Source organism: Sander lucioperca, chromosome 23 (genome assembly GCF_008315115.2).
Source record: "Sander lucioperca isolate FBNREF2018 chromosome 23, SLUC_FBN_1.2, whole genome shotgun sequence".
Lineage (NCBI taxonomy): Eukaryota > Metazoa > Chordata > Actinopteri > Perciformes > Percidae > Sander > Sander lucioperca.
This window is the reverse complement of record NC_050195.1, coordinates 10,698,785-10,715,595: the sequence shown is the minus strand read 5'-3', so window position 1 is coordinate 10,715,595 and position 16,811 is coordinate 10,698,785. Positions and strand designations below refer to the sequence as shown.

Genomic DNA, 16,811 nt, shown 5'->3' with positions numbered 1-16,811 from the left:
CTGTAGATTTATTATTAAAGGTGCACTATGAGTTCCTGCATGACGTCACTTCTGTTGACGTTCCAAGTAAATACCAAACAAAACAGAGCAAGCTCGCCCCTCCCCCCATGTTTCCATAACTGTCATGACTAACTGACTAACTGTCACTAACCCCCACCCCCTCCTCCAACCATCTTGTCGGTGATTGGCTGGAGTGAGACCCCTGTGTTGTCTCCCGAGACCGGGCTTTTTCACAGTGTGTTCAGGGGGCAGGCAGCTAGCGGATCAAGGAGAGATGCCTACGATTTGAGACAAAAACGAAATCGTGCTGAAACCATGCAGGAACTCATAGTGCACCTTTTAACCATACCTCCTTGCAGACTCTCTTTGCAGTTAGTGCGAAATTCTCCTCTGTACCGTACCAGCGTGACTGGTAATGGAGCTGGGTAGCGAGCAAGATAAAGTAAGCCTAACTGTAGTGACTGTTGACAGCGAGGGCCAATCAAAGAATTGCATATTGACGGCCGACACCAGTGTGCAGAGTTGAGGCAAAGCAAAACCTGGTCAATCAACTTGTGATGAAAGTGCAGTGAAGTAGTACTACTTGAGCAACCTTATTTTATCTGCAACCTAAATTTTTACTCAGGAGTGGAGAGTGGCGGGTGCTAATTTTGGAGCCTGGCTGCTTGAATTTACATTTTGGTCTGAGCACTTTTCATACTTGAAAAGAAATTGTCCATCTCCACTTTAAAGGCAATATGGAGGCAGTTGAAACAGCTTCTGAGTTCTGTTTCTAACCTTAAGAATGAGCTTCCAACTTCCCCGATGTCTTTGTTGGATGACGGTGTCAGTAAAATCTCCTTTTCCCCGGGCTTTGATCAGATGCGACGGCATGATAAAAGTCTCTGTGCTCTGGCAGAGTTCAGATGAAGGTAGCGAAGGGCTGTTTGAGAGGGACTGGTGAGCTAAAGCGAGAGAAACGGAGATCATAAGGTTCTGCCTGAGAGAATATTCATGACTCTCTGTACTGTACTCTACTGTATGTGTGACAGCGTGTTGAAGCTGCATCGGTTATCATCTCCGGAGATATACGACCTACATCCGTGACTTGATTCGCATATGTTGCTTCTCTTTTTCAGAAGTCCTTTCGTGGTGTTTCCTGCTTCTTTTTAAGCTTGATAGATGTCGTGTCTCATGTCTTAATCGACCTGGTCATAAACCTTGGGCACTTGTGCGTCTCGTGCTGTCAGCTTGTCTGCTGGCCTGTTGATTGAAACACGCCCAGAGTCTGACTCTGCTGCCGGACTAAATGCATGTATGTATGCAGTGTGTATATGTGTATGCATGAGTGTATGTATATGTGGCTCGATGGTGAATTTTTGCCCCCAACGGCTACTTCCAGGCAGCGCTGCGACCGCTGCCTCCAAGGCACCTAACCCTAACCCTAACCATTGCCTAATCCTAGTGCCTTCCAGGCAGCGCTGCCTGGAAGGAGCCGTTGGGGGCAAAAAACACTGATAAACTTTTGCATGTATGTATGAGAATATATACAGTACATCTATAAATAAGTGAAGAATTAAATTGTTTTGTAACTAAAGTACAAAATAGAAAGTGGGTTGGACTTGATTTTGATTTTGTTGGTTTTCTTGCCCGTACTGTAATGTACATCTTTTTTTTTTTTTTTTTTTTTTTTTTTTATTTATTTATTTTTTTATACATTTTCGAAAAAAGCTTAATCTAAACTAAACCCACGATGCCGAGCGGCTGATTTATGACCTGTGTAGCACACCGACGCTCCTGCTGTGAAACTCCTCTCCCATCTGCTTCTTTTATTTATTTATTTTTGCACAGGGGAGTCGGCATATTTAGTTCGACATTGACCCAGTAAAACTGGATTTTTTTTTTTTCTTCTCCTGATGCTGGAAGCTGTTCAGCTCTCACTTGCTGAGTTTGCATTGTGCTCCTCATTGACTGCGCTTTGCCTCCCATTGACTGTGCCTTTTGTGTGTTTGTCTGCTATCTTTTTTTTTTTTTTTTTTTTACAACCCTCTCATCGGATGTCACCGGCATTGATTAACTCGGCGGGGCCTCATCAGAGCTTGTTATCCTGTCAATCTCCTCACCAACTACTCGAGTCATTAACATTTAGGTTACTGTGCAAAATGCTCCGCCAGGTGTTACTGTAGCTCATCGCACTCACCAGAGTCCATCCACACCTGTGCTGCTGTCAGAGAACACAGAGTGATGGGTAAATGTGATGGAAACCTAAACACCGTCAAGTAGGGCTGGGTATCGTTTAAAAATGTTTGATACCAATTCCGTGATTTCGATATCGGTTCCTGAACGATACTTTTTTCGATACCAATTTTATAAAATCCATTATAACAAAAAGAAAATTACGACCTAACACATTACGGCACAAATCTTTTTATTTATGTTTCAGCTCCTACCACGTCAGCCTCTGTGCATAACGCAGAGTTTTTCCTGTGTCTCTCTACGACGTGTAACGTCAGACAGCCAATCACAAACATTATTAGATCTTGGTAGAAGCATGCTGCATGCTTATTGGCTCACTGACGCTGATGAAATTTACTACTCAGGTATTGAATGACGAGGCATTTTTCCATACTCGATTTAGAGGCAATTCGGTCTGTGCCTAAAAAGAATTGAATTCGGTACCCAGCCCTACCGTCAAGTCCATGTTATTTATTTGGCAGCTGTGAGACATCATTATGGGCTGAGTACCGAATTCGATACTTTTTAGGCACAGACCGAATTGCCTCCAAAGTATCGATATCGAAAAATGCCTTGTCATTCAATACCCAATTTCAATACCTAAGCGGTAAATCTCATCAGTGTCAGTGAGCCAATAGCCATACAGCATGCTTCTACCAAGATCTAATGTTTATGATTGGCTGTCTAACGTTACACGTCGAGGTGGCATGCAGGATAAACTCCCATGTGTGTTCTTGTATTTTGAGAGTCTTACCCACAGTGTGCGTCACATACTGTAGTTGTAAAGGAGCGTAATGTAAAATGTCGTCATTTCTTTTTGTTAAAATGGATTTCATAAAATTGTTATAATTGTATCGAATTCGGTATCGGAAATTTTTGAACTATACCAAGCCCGAGAGATGATTTATTTTACCTACTTTGCAAATATGTAAAAATTCTTTAAAATATTATACCTGTAAACCAGCTGTAACCGTCCGTGTCTTTTTAAAGCTCTGCAGACAAATATCGATGCAGTAGCCGTGATGCCGCCCGTAGTGGACACTTTTTGTAGCCTGGGGTGTGCGTTTACACGCAACAGCTGCTTCAGGCAGAAAGTCAAAATGTGGCTTCTGTGTGGCGCCGAACTAGGCTGAGGAAGTGGCAAAACCACCACGGCTGAGGATGATAGACAGAGACAGCTGTCAATCAAGCCGACACAGCACCAAACACAACCCTCTTTAAGCCTTGCTTTGTACTTCATGGAAATGTAAGCATCAAAGTCACCACCAAGACACTGATGTCACCCCTTGTGTAAGCAATGCATCACTGGTAATGTTTGCAATGCATCACATTACCAGATCATGCACTGCAAGTCAGGTTTTCTTTCAACTAACAATTATTTTCATGATCAACGAATCTGGCGATTATTTTCTCTAGTAATCAATGGATTCCAGTGCCCAAAGTGATGTAATGTTTACATGCTCCAACATTAGTATGTTAATATGCAGCTTTTTTTTCTTTTTTTTTTTTAACCATGTAGCATTTAGTTATTGTATAGCACAAAAGTTAAGCATGTTAGTATGCTATTCTTTTGTGACTTGATGATATGATGATTGATGATAGCTAAGACTACTTGTATGTAACGGTACTCAAGTTTATCATGTCAGTATTCTTGTTTTAGCATTAATCTGAAAACATGTCAGTCCCAGCCCTATTCTTTAAAGGTTCCATACCATGGTAATTTTCAAGTTCACACTCCTATTTTGGTTTCTACTAGAAAATGTTAACATGCTTTAATGTTCAATGTGTGTGTGTGTATATATATATATATATATATATATATATATATATATATATATATATATATATATATATATATATATAGATATAGATATATATATATATATATATATATATATATATATATATATATATATATATATATATATATATATATATATATATATATAGATAGAAACTTGAGTACCGTTAAATACAAGTAGTCTTGGCTATCATAAGTCACAAAAGAATAGCATACTAACATGCTTTAACAAGTGCATTTTGTCTGTGGATTGAGCATTTTGATACTTTCACAGTATTTATATAATACCTCAACCTGCTTTATGATAAAAATATGACATGGAAATCTCACTTTTAACAAGGTTGGTCCTTTTAATGTCGGCTACATGCTACCACCGCCGCAACAGCTCTCCCTGTCAGCCGCACGTCTTTCTAGAAAGCAATTGCTTTCTATTCTCACCTGAGGCGTTGTATCAGCCCAATCTGGTCAGAGAGGGAGTACTTTGACGCTTTTCATTAGCGGTCTAGCTGGAAAGCATGTGCAGAAAGAAGGCTGTCGGGGACCGTTGCTCGAACACAGGTAGCCTTTCACATGTTTGGCCTCAGGAGACGCTGTGGAAGGTCAGCCGCGTGTGTCCGATGTGTATGTACAGTTTTTTTTTCTTCTCTCTCATTCTCCCTGCTGCTGCGCTCTCGTATCAGGCATTATGTGAGTGTGAGTGTGGAGGTTCAAAGAGAGAGGGAGATGATGCTACAAGAGTAGGGAGTAGTGTTGGAGATGGAGAGCGAGGTAATCACAGGTTGGTCAGTGATGCTGTGCGCTTGATGTCCTTGCAGGTTGAAGGGCATCATTTGGCTCATATAGAGACAATCATATGAGGCTCTCTGGGCCGGTTCTCATTTTCTTTCTCTTTTCCACCCACTACAATCTACTGTTCCACCAAACGCTTCTAAAGGTATCCATAATAACATCTTTAAATTGTCACGAAGGAAAACACTAAGATGTTGCCCACACTGTCTGAACGAGAGCATTTGATTGAACAGACAGCTTTTCAATCTGAAAACAATCTTCTTCTGTTGGAGCAAGCAGTAGAAATTAACATATCCGTTCAGTTGACGTCTTTTCCAGTGGAGATGTGGTACTGTAGCGTTTGCTCGGAGCGGTTAACTTCACGTTTGTCACGTTGATCGAAAAACTGTGTCAAAGTAAAACTATTGGAGTCTCTGAAAGGTCGGTGATTTATGCAGGAACCAGGATTCAAACTCTGAATCTTTGTATATCTGTATCCATAGGCGTAATCATGGCCAGTTCAACCCCCCAAAAAAACTATTATAATATCCTTTACATAAATGAAGCTATTTGCACTATAACTTGATGCAGAACAGGCTCAATTAGTTGCAGAAAAATTCCAACAATGCAGGAAAATTGTCCGATCTAGTGCACAAAGTATATTAACTTTAATAACTTTTGATAATTGATCGTTTATCGAGCAAAAATGTTTAAAAAGTGTGAGTATTTTCTGAATTTACATGTTTCATGTCATTGTCCGTTGAATATCTTTTGAGATTGAGTTGGTTGGACACATTTCACTATGTTCTGTCATCTTTATAAAACCAAATGATTTATTAATTAATAGAAACATTCTGATTCTGAGCTCAGCATTGAAGCGTACCATTCAGTTGACCTCGGCGTGCTCGCAGATCAGTTCTCTGACTCCCAGACAACCCCGAGTGTAGCAGCCCTTAAGAGGAGTCTCAAACGGGTGCAATAACGTTTATTGCCGCTCTTCCAGCACCGTGAAACTAAAAAGATATGATACAAATAAGAGCAAGTAAATAAATTACAAATAAAGTGCATGGGTTTATGCAAAATATTAACTGGATGCCCAAATGATAAATACAATAGGCTGAAATAAAGCCAATGTTCACATTAAATTCACAAGTTGTTGACCCGTATTGACGAACTCCTAACCCAAGAAACATTGCAAATATCATTTAACACTTTGCATTACAAAGTTCACTTGAATAACTGAAAAGGCTACTTAAAGATTTATAGTATATATATAGTTTATATGCTGTGTAGTACATGTGGTGTATGTTTTACGCAAGAGAGCGAAAAAATATGGCTCTCGTCTAACAAGGTTCTAACAAACATCTGTTTTTGTTGTTTTTTGTTTTTTTTTGCAGCTTGCCCCTGTTCCGTGTGATTTCAAAATAAAAGTCTCTTAAACTATGGTCACTTACACCGAAGTTCATGAACAACACCTGATGCTGACACACACACACACACACACACACACACACACACACACACACACACACACACACACACACACACACACACACACATGATGGACACTATCCAGCTTTAATCCTGACAAATTGCCACCATGCTTACTGCAGAGTCCCTTTCTAAAGCCCTTTATCTACCTTGCCTGCCTGTTCACCGGCATACAGCTGCTCCGAGATTCATTCTCCAGTCTATAACGTATAACGTATAACAGGGCCCATTATCTTAAGTGAGTGTCGATAGGATGCTGAGAGGCGCAATCTTTTCCTCCTTCATGTTCAAATGAGCTGCGGGAGCCATTTCAGAGCTGTACTGTGTGTGTATGTGTGTTCGGGCTTGTAACTGATCCCGTCTAAGTGCTGATGAATAACTGGCCTCTGTAATCCGCTGCACAGTGCCTTGTATATGTAAATGTATATGTATATGTGTGTCAGTGCTGCAGGGCTTTGATGTTGGAGCTTTTGTTGTCATCCTTCATGTTGTTGCCGGCATCACAAGGTCCCGCTCAGCTGTCAGACGCACCAACGCCGCGCTGCCTTTAAAGACTGCGAGCTTGCCAGCCAGGGATAAGATGTGTAGGAATATCAAAGCTCATTTATTTGGCAACATCTGGGGACATTTTCTGGGGGATGATTGAAAGAGAAACTATTAAAAGCTGTCCTTTTTAAAGTGAGAATTAGCGAGCCAAGGTTCATTTGGAGAGAATTGTCTTTTCCTTTTTTTTTTCTTCTTTTTTTTTATAAAGAGCTAGAAGCTGATTTACAGTCCCTCATTCATCACCGAGGACTGGGTTCTTGTTTTAAAACCGGCCCGGTGTTTCCACTTCAGATACCTCTGGAGATAGAGCAGAGGCTTTAAGGCTGTTTGAGTGTAGAAACTAAGTGCAAAGGGTGAGAATGATCATGTGTTCACACACTATGGGACACCGGTTCTCACGCTTGGTCAGTGGCTCTCAACGTCAAACACCGACGCCAAAATCACCCTTTAGCGTTGTATGGAACGCACCGGGCAGGGCAACAGCCTTACCCCAGTGCTGTAAGATGACGTAGTATGAAGAGGGACAACGGTAGGTAGTAGCCAGTGCTTAATTTGTAAAGTGGGAGGTCCCGGAGCGCAGAGGGGGGGTGGATCCGGCGACTCAAAACGGGGGTTGGAGGTAACTGAACCAAAACAAAAATTACACCTGCCTACGTAGCTTCTCTGACTCTGACTAAAAAAGCCTAAACAACGCTGTGTGTACATCAGGGCAATGTTTATTTTTATTTCAGAACGTGCACTGCATCAATGCGAAATGTAAAAAAAAATTAAAAATACACTGCAACGATCGTTTTCAAAAGCAGCAACTATCCATCGGACAATTAAAACATAAAACCCACCGTGGTCTCCACATTCTTGATCGGCAGAAACGTTTTTTGCTTGTTTGGGATCCGACTGGCCAGCGTATTTGAAAAAGTTAAGTATCTTAACTTAAGAGTAACTATCTGTTCAAAAAATGTTCTGTGCAAAATTTTCTATTAAAGAAAAGATGGAAAATAAATATTTGTGTGTGCTGTAAAGTGGTTAGAAAAAAATGCAATCGGAATCGGCTAAAATCGGTATCGGCTGGCCTAACTCAATGAAAATCGGAAATCGGAATCGGCCTAGAAAGTTGTAATCAGTGCATCTCTAGTATGTCCCAATACAAAGTATGTCAAAGACTGTATGCCAGAAATACCAGGATGTAGGGCTGGGTACCAAATTCAATACTTTTTAGGCACTGACCGAATTGCCTCTAAAGAATCGAAAAATGCCTTGTCATTCAGTATTCAATTTCAATACCTAAGGAGTAAATCTCATCAGCGTCAGTGAACCACTAAGCATGCAGCATGCTACTACCAGGATCTAATAATGCTTGTGATTGGCTGTCTAATGTTAAACATCGTAGAGACACACAGGAAAAACATCGTAGAGACACACAGGAAAAACTCTACACAGAGACTTTTGCTCACTACTAATAATCGCTATAAAAAAACAGTATCGGAACGCTGTATCCACTTCTTATAATACATCCATGCCTGCAGCGCGTTTCTATATTTGATTGTGTTTTCTCTAAATGCTGCCCATGTTGTCAAATTGCTGAAGATGTTTTCTGAACTCGCATGTGTTTTGTCTATTTGCATGTGCAAGTTGAGTTGTCAGGGCCACCGCACTGAACCGTACAGGTGGGCCCGTACAGTGACTGTGAGGTCACCACTGTAGAAAAGTAAATTAGCATGAGGCTGACAGCGGGCAGCACCTAGAGTATCAGTATGTGCTCCGTCCTGATGGGTTTGTCTCCGTCCATCGGAGGAGGACCTGGCCCGTGGCTCTGGAGGTACGTGCCAATCATAGTATCGGGCCGTTTGTGTTTTCACCAGCCGGAGGTGTCCGCGCTGACATCCGTCTCTGTGAAATATTCCTCTCCTTGGCTGGGCGTCAAACGTGTCCTCAGCCTCGCCGCCGTCTGTCTCACTAAAAGAGACGAAGAGGGAGGGGGAGAGGGAGAGCGAGAAAAGGGAAGGAGGGAAGAAGGGAGGGTGTGAAAATAGCTGATGGAAGACATCACGGCCATTTCTCAAACTCACAAGTGTAGTAGCAGGTGGCCCGGCAGCCGTCAACCTAGGGCTGTGCAATTAATCGAAATTTTAATTGCGATTACGATTTTCAGATAGATAGATAGATAGATAGATAGATAGATAGATAGATAGATCTTGTATTGTCATTATGCTACAGTAGAGTACAATGAAAATCTGTTCAGCAGCTCTTTCAGTGGTGTGCATAAAAAATGTGATAAATAGATCAATGTTAAGTAAACAGAACAAAAAACAACGGCAACTAAAAAGAGACCGTGGTTACAGCTCTTCGAAAGAAAATGTTTTTTAAATTTCAATTTCACAGATCTGTTTTCATTGTTGATTTAACGTTTTCACGTTTTTTTTTTTTAAGTTCAATAATTGCAACATCTTTCCAAAAGTCAATGAGTCATCGTGTTAGATTTTTTTTTTTTTCCCCCATAATCGAGCAGCCCTATGTCAACCTCACTTAATTCTGCCGCACAAACAGAAAATACTTGACTTTGGATTACAGGCTTTTCTCATTAATGCTGCCAGTTAGTCCTTCTTTGCTCCTGTCCAGTATAATGTACGCTTTTTTAAAGTGTACTTTACAACACACCCATCGTCCCTCTGTCCTACTACAGCTGTTACTTAATGATTTCTGCTATCTATACTTCTACTTTGCTCAGTGTGTCCTTGTTTCTAAGATTTTAATTTGCACTTTGAATAAAGGGATTAAACATTCTTAATTCGTTTATACTCAAATGATTTGGGATTATAATAAAGACATATTTCAACTTGCTTGAAAGATGGAAAAAAAGAAAAGTATTTTTTTAAGGATTTAAAAGGACAGAAACAAGCGAGAAGTCTGCAGTCCACTCGCCGCTAAAAAGCACCATTGATTGACAATCATGGTGCAGTTTATGGAGCAATGCTATTTTTGCCTCATTAGTCATGTTTCCACCAACATATTTTCATGCGCATTTTGATGTATCACATTAGAAAATGTTGATGGAAACTGCAAAATTCGGAAAAAAAGTCCTCAAATTCACAAAAAAGGTTTTACGCTCGCTTGAGGTGGTTTTTGCCTTTTTCGAAAAAGAGTTAATGCGCAAAATGGGAGATGGAAACAGCTTTACCGAATAAGTTGTGACTCCCATGACTATAGTCAGATAGAAGCATCAGGATACGGGTCCCATCCAGTGTGCCGTGCACTTGTGGCACAAGGTGCGTAGTGGAGTTGTGGTGCGCTATAGCCTGTGCCTCAGCCACGTCGGGTAAACTGACAAATTGGTTCAACAGCTTGAATCGTATGGCCGTGCACACAGCGTATACACAGCGGTGAACGGTTGTCTCGCTGATACCAAATGTCTCTGCCACAACCCTGTATTCTGCACACAGGTGGTTTGTACTTGTACAATGCTACCGCTCTCCATTTAGCCAAATAATTTACCTTCTAAACTCTTTGATTTAGCAAGCCGGTTTGCATTCTACAACCATGCGTGACGTGAACTTGTGAGACGAAACTACGCTTTGCGTAGTCTAGTTTATTCGCTCTAAACCAGTTGCAGAAAATGATATAAACATCCAATGTTGTCATAAATAGATTATTAAAGCTGAGTCCAGAGCATGGGTTTTTCTGTTTCTGACTGAGACTGAGCTGTCTTTTTGGATTTTCCATCCGTCCAAATTGACACATTTTGGATTTTGCAGAGTGGAGACGGAAAATGAGATGAGCTGGAAATCACATTTCATGTTTCCATAAGGAGCCAGAGGGAAAGACAAACCTGTTGTTGTTGATGCCAAACAGAGTGTGTCAAAGCAGCACACATGTCCTCTGTGAGAAGATATCCTGACTCTCCTCAACCTGGCAGCACGGCTGGGTATAGCCGATGATTTCCTAAATCGATTTGATTCCAAATCACAAGGTCCCTGTTTGAAAACAATCCGATCAGGATTGTTTTGTGGTCCGAATCCGATCATGTACCGGCTTGACCCATACAGTGAGGAAAATAAGTGTTTGAACACCCTGCTATTTTGCAAGTTCTCCCACTTAGAAATCATGGATGGGTCTGAAATTGTCATCGTAGGTGCATGTCCACTGTGAGAGACATAATCTAAAAAAAGATATCCAGAAATCACAATGTATGATTTTTTAACTATTTATTTGTATGATACAGCTGCAAATAAGTATTTGAACACCTGTCTATCAGCTAGAATTCTGACCCTCAAAGACCTGTTAGTCTGCCTTTAAAATGTCCACCTCCACTCCATTTATTATCCTAAATTAGATGCACCTGTTTGAGGTCGTTAGCTGCATAAAGACACCTGTCCACCCCATACAATCAGTAAGAATCCAACTACTAACATGGCCAAGACCAAAGAGCTGTCCAAAGACACTAGAGACAAAATTGTACACCTCCAAAAGGCTGGAAAGGGCTACGGGGAAATTGCCAAGCAGCTTGGTGAAAAAAGGTCCACTGTTGGAGCAATCATTAGAAAATGGAAGCAGCTAAACATGACTGTCAATCTCCCTCGGACTGGGGCTCCATGCAAGATCTCACCTCGTGGGGTCTCAATGATCCTAAGAAAGGTGAGAAATCAGCCCAGAACTACACGGGAGGAGCTGGTCAATGACCTGAAAAGAGCTGGGACCACCGTTTCCAAGGTTACTGTTGGTAATACACTAAGACATCATGGTTTGAAATCATGCATGGCACGGAAGGTTCCCCTGCTTAAACCAGCACATGTCAAGGCCCGTCTTAAGTTTGCCAATGACCATTTGGATGATCCAGAGGAGTCATGGGAGGAAGTCATGTGGTCAGATGAGACCAAAATAGAACTTTTTGGTCATAATTCCACTAACCGTGTTTGGAGGAAGAAGAATGATGAGTACCATCCCAACACCATCCCTACTGTGAAGCATGGGGATGGTAGCATCATGCTTTGGGGGTGTTTTTCTGCACATGGGACAGGGCGACTGCACTGTATTAAGGAGAGGATGACCGGGGCCATGTATTGCGAGATTTTGGGGAACAACCTCGTTCCCTCTGTTAGAGCATTGAAGATGGGTCGAGGCTGGGTCTTCCAACATGACAATGACCCGAAGCACACAGCCAGGATAACCAAGGAGTGGCTCTATAAGAAGCATATCAAGGTTGTGGCGTGGCCTAGCCAGTCTCCAGACCTAAACCCAATAGAGAATCTTTGGAGGGAGCTCAAACTCAGTGTTTCTCAGCGACAGCCCAGAAACCTGACTGATCTAGAGAAGATCTGTGTGGAGGAGTGGGCCAAAATCCCTCCTGCAGTGTGTGCAAACCTGGTGAAAAACTACAGGAAACGTTTGACCTCTGTAATTGCAAACAAAGGCTACTGTACCAAATATTAACATTGATTTTCTCAGGTGTTTAAATACTTATTTGCAGCTGTATCATACAAATAAATAGTTAAAAAATCATACATTGTGATTTCTGGATTTTTTTTTTTTTTAGATTATGTCTCTCACAGTGGACATGCACCTACGATGACAATTTCAGACCCCTCCATGATTTCTAAGTGGGAGAACTTGCAAAATAGCAGGGTGTTCAAATACTTATTTTCCTCACTGTATGAGTAGACTCTGAAAGCAGTGACCTGATCTCGGGGAACAAAGTGACACAAAGCAGGGTTCGGTTCACAATGTTCTAAAGGTTTAATGAGTAGGGCTGTGCAACTAATTGAAATTTCAATCACAATTACGATTTCGGCTCCTAATAATCACAAAGACAATTATTTTGGACATTACGTTTTGCAAGTAAACTCTTATTTTTGTCTTGTGATCTGAATAAAAAAAAAAGTTCTTTTTAAACCCAGCCCTACCAACCAGTTATCTTAATAAATGTTAGGTGAAGTAAATTGACGTGAAAACGTGAAAGGAAAAAAAAACTAGGGCTGAACGATTAATCGTTTTTGAATCGAAATCGCAATTTGAAAGAATGCCATCAACTAATCGTGAAGACCGCGATTAATCGACAGTGCAATATTGAGTTGAATGTTTGGTGTCACATTTGGTTTAACTCTATTTATTCTTCTTTTTAATATTTACTATTTTAATATAAATGCTGGAATAATGTTACATATCACGTATTGCTGGAAGTTCATATCTATGTTCCTCACATAATGCTATACAGCAGTTTTGATGGTGTCTCATGTTATAATGTTCCATGCCATGTTTTAGCTGTTACACAGACAATATTAAACTTTTAAAAAAAGAATCCCAAATTGAATCGTTATCGCAATATGTGGCAGAAAAATCGCTAATTTTTCTTTTTCCCTTTAATCGGTCAGCCCTAGAAAAAACCTGGAAATCAAACATTTGGATGCATTAAGATTGATTTATTATTTTTTTTTTTTTATCAAATCATAGCATCCTTAAACCAAAATCTATTTGAATTACGAGGCGACAAGGTATGTACAGCCTTGAAAGACATCTTTTACGTCCTCAAATTGAGCTTCTTCTGTACACGTTGGCCGTATTGTGCTCAGATAAAGACTGCTTAACCCTTGTGTTGTCTTCGGTTCAAATTTGACCCGTTTTCTAAATTTCTATATCAGAAATATGGGTTTCTTTTTAACTACCTAATTTTTATTACCCAAAAATAACATGGCTGATTCCATACAAAGGCTTTGCAAGTACAACAAAACATCGGATCTCTACTTTTATAGAATTTTAGGGTGTTTTATTTAATTTTTTTAGCGTTTGAAAAAAAAAAAAGGGAATGTTTTGAAACAGTATCCTTACTGAATGTTGACATATACCAGACTGTGATTATCCTTCCTGTAATATCAGTCAAAATAATTCATAATTTCTGCTAAAAGAATTAGGTATAATTTTCTATAAATGACATTTATTTACCATGAATTCCAAAAATAAGTGTAAAACTGGTAAAAAGTAGGTGTTAGTGGTGTTTATACATGGTAGTAAAAAGAATCTATGAATGTCAATAAATGCGCCAAAAACATTGAAAAAAGCACCAAAAGTATCGAAAAAAGAGACTAAAACGTCAGAAAGATTTTGATTTTCAGTTTTGACCCAGCAAGTGCATGGTCGAATGGAAGACAACACAAAGGCTATAAATCCTCTCAATGCGGCTGATCTTGTAATTGTTTATTCTCGGTGCTGATTCCTGTGTCCCTATTAATAATTGTTGACACAGTATGGATTACTGGACACGCAGCCTGTCATTGATAGAGGATACCGCATGTTGTTGTGGCTGCACATTTCTACAATCTCGTTTTTAAACGGGACTATTGTTTGATATTGCCTGGCAACAGCACACACTCCATTAACCTTAAAGCTCAGTGGTGCCACTTGAACCTTCTCGAGTCCTTTCATGTTACTCAGGGTGATGTTCCTGTGTTTAATTGGCATTTTAAAACATAATTGCATTGAACAGAAAAGTAGCTGTAATGCGTCAGGTTTAGTGGGGTTTCCACACGATCAGAGCTAATGGGAAGTCCAAAAGGAAAATAATCCACCATTTAAATATGACTTGCACCAAGGAGGACATTAATGCATGAAACTCGCTATTGAATTCTGTGCCTCTCAGTGAAAGGTTAAGGACATTTTACGCTATATAACGTAACATTTGAGAGAGATTATAATGTGTTATTCATGAGATACCCTGCAGAGATCTGAGGAGCAGTTAACCATAGTCCTCAGAAATCCACCGGAGGTTAGAACGCCAACACAAAGAAAGCGGAGGGTGACCGACATCCGGCCGAAAAGAGAGTAATCCGGCGAAATTTCCGGCGGCACCGGAGCAATCCCTGGAAGTGGAACATCGTGGATATAGACTAAACACACAAATCATCGCATATTTAAACAGTTTTCTTTTGTTTTCAGTGGTAAATCTTTGAAAGTTTATTTAATGGCAACCACAGAGAATGTAATCTCTGAGGTACTCTCACTCCCATCGCGTCAAAAAGCGACGCTTGGTCAGGTGCCTTTGGCCTTTGTTACTGACACAAAAAGTGTCCTTCAGCGTCATGTTTAGATGGACTTGGTCGGGACTCTTGGCGTCACTTTTTGATGCTCTGGGTCGGGACGTAAATTTAATTGACATGCGGCACGAGAACAGGAAAGATCGAGGGTGGGGTTACAAAATGTACGTTTCAGTGACATGCGGACAAGAACGGGACACGAAACCCATTCTCCTGGGTGAATCCACCACCCCAACCAATCTCCTTACGTGGATTTTAGGTCTTTCATACTATTTACTACAGTTGTTGCTCTTAACACTACGTCATCTTACAACATCTTGGTCTAGCTGCTACTCTACCCGGTCTGTTTGGGCTTATTTGGTCAGGGGAGAGAGGATTGGCAATTCAAACCCAAACAAAATCCAGGAAACCGCCTGATTAGTTTAAACAGGAGCTGCAGTTTTACTGCGACTCTCCCACCAACAGCCCTAGTACAGTAACCCGCACCGATACAACAAACTGTAGGTGTGTCTGACCCTGAGATGCTTTGGGCTGCAGAGAAAACAGGTTTGAGCACTCTGTTACTGCCTCAGGCACGGCTGTATTTGTTCATGGTGGGCGTTGTCTCTGGAGCTTGTCAGGCTCATGTTTTATCTGAAGGCAGGATACTGTTGTCAACACATTGTTGGATCATACACTATTACTACTTCTATATGATTTAGACTGATGGGAGCAAGATAGACTGAGTTCTTCTGACTGGGTGAGTTCTTCTTTACATTACTGTTTCAGTAGTTACTGCTCTCTGCATTTGTAGTTTAGTGCAGTAGTAAATAGGGCTGTCGACTAATGCCTACCAAACACTAGAAGACTTTGAATAGTCTTTTGAAAAGACTAAAGTCAGACAATCATCTCACATCTAACGTTAAAGACTTACATAATATGTAAAGACTGGGGCTCTTGCAGGGTCACACATTGCAAGACTACAATTGGATTTATTTAGAAAATTGTAACCAAGCTAGTGAGGGAAAGTTTGCCGATTTTCTGTTCTGCCGTATATGCAGATGAATGGCGGCAATAAGACATTGGTTAGCCGTTTGCTGCTTCCTGTTTGGTGCTGGAGGGAGCGCACCCATTGGTTGTTGACAATTGTGATTGATTTTGTCAATGATTTAACTTCACTACCAAGATTTAAAACTTATGATAATATCAAACACGTTTGATTTTGTCTGAACGTCAAGACGGGAAAAGACCGACTCGGACTGAGTTTTATGACCATCCTACACCAAACGATTGAGACGACGGGAGCGCGCCCGACTCTAGCAAGACTCTCAGGATTTGAGATTGATTCCAATATTGAAAATATCTATATGCTTGACAAGTCGTTTGGTGTAAGGTCGGCATAACACTCATTTTATCGACTAATCGATTAGTTGAGTTAATCAACAGATCTGTAAAACTGAGTTACTCCACAAAGTATCATGCAAAAGCTCCACTTTAAATCTTTTGTTTACAAGAGATATGCTGATATGTAACTTGGACATGGGTCATTCAGCATGAAAAATCATAAAAACTGACTAAGCCTAAAACGACCGATTAGTTGACTAATCTACTAAGAGGGGGCAGCCCTAGTAATAAATGACATCTGGACTGTATTCTACGCATTACTGGAGTAAAACTCATGCTCACATGTAAATAATTGCTCAATAATTAAGACTTTAAGTGAAATCAAGTTGTCAGAAAGTGTTAAAAGACACCAAAATAGGCAGTTATAGAAAAACAAACATTCCTTGAGGGAGGCTTATCCTCGATTTCCTCAGACGTGATCCTGATTCTCTTCGCCTGACAACTTCAGTTTTCCTCCTGGAAACCCAGATGTGTGTGGGGAAGAGATTGCTTTGTGGAGTAGATAATGTCGCCCGTTTCATTTGTCCGGGTTTGCCAATAATTAACGCATCAAAGCGCCAGCGAAAGACAAGATCAAGGTGTTCAGGGTG

The 16,811-nt window shown here is 40.6% G+C and overlaps 1 protein-coding gene across 5 annotated transcripts in view; it reads left to right on the top strand.

The window, feature by feature from the left end:
• Window positions 1-16,811, top strand: part of rnf152 (ring finger protein 152) — a 72,102-nt gene that overhangs the window by 41,291 nt on the left and 14,000 nt on the right. The window contains exon 2 of one of the 5 annotated variants that reach the window (XM_035998226.1): window positions 11,446-11,449. The exons of 3 other annotated variants lie outside the window; for them this stretch is intronic. The gene's annotated coding sequence lies outside the window, so the exon portion shown is untranslated. Of the gene's footprint in view, window positions 1-11,445; window positions 11,450-15,386; window positions 15,578-16,811 lie in introns of those variants that run through there. One more of the 5 variants, XM_031285216.2, reaches the window with a different exon arrangement.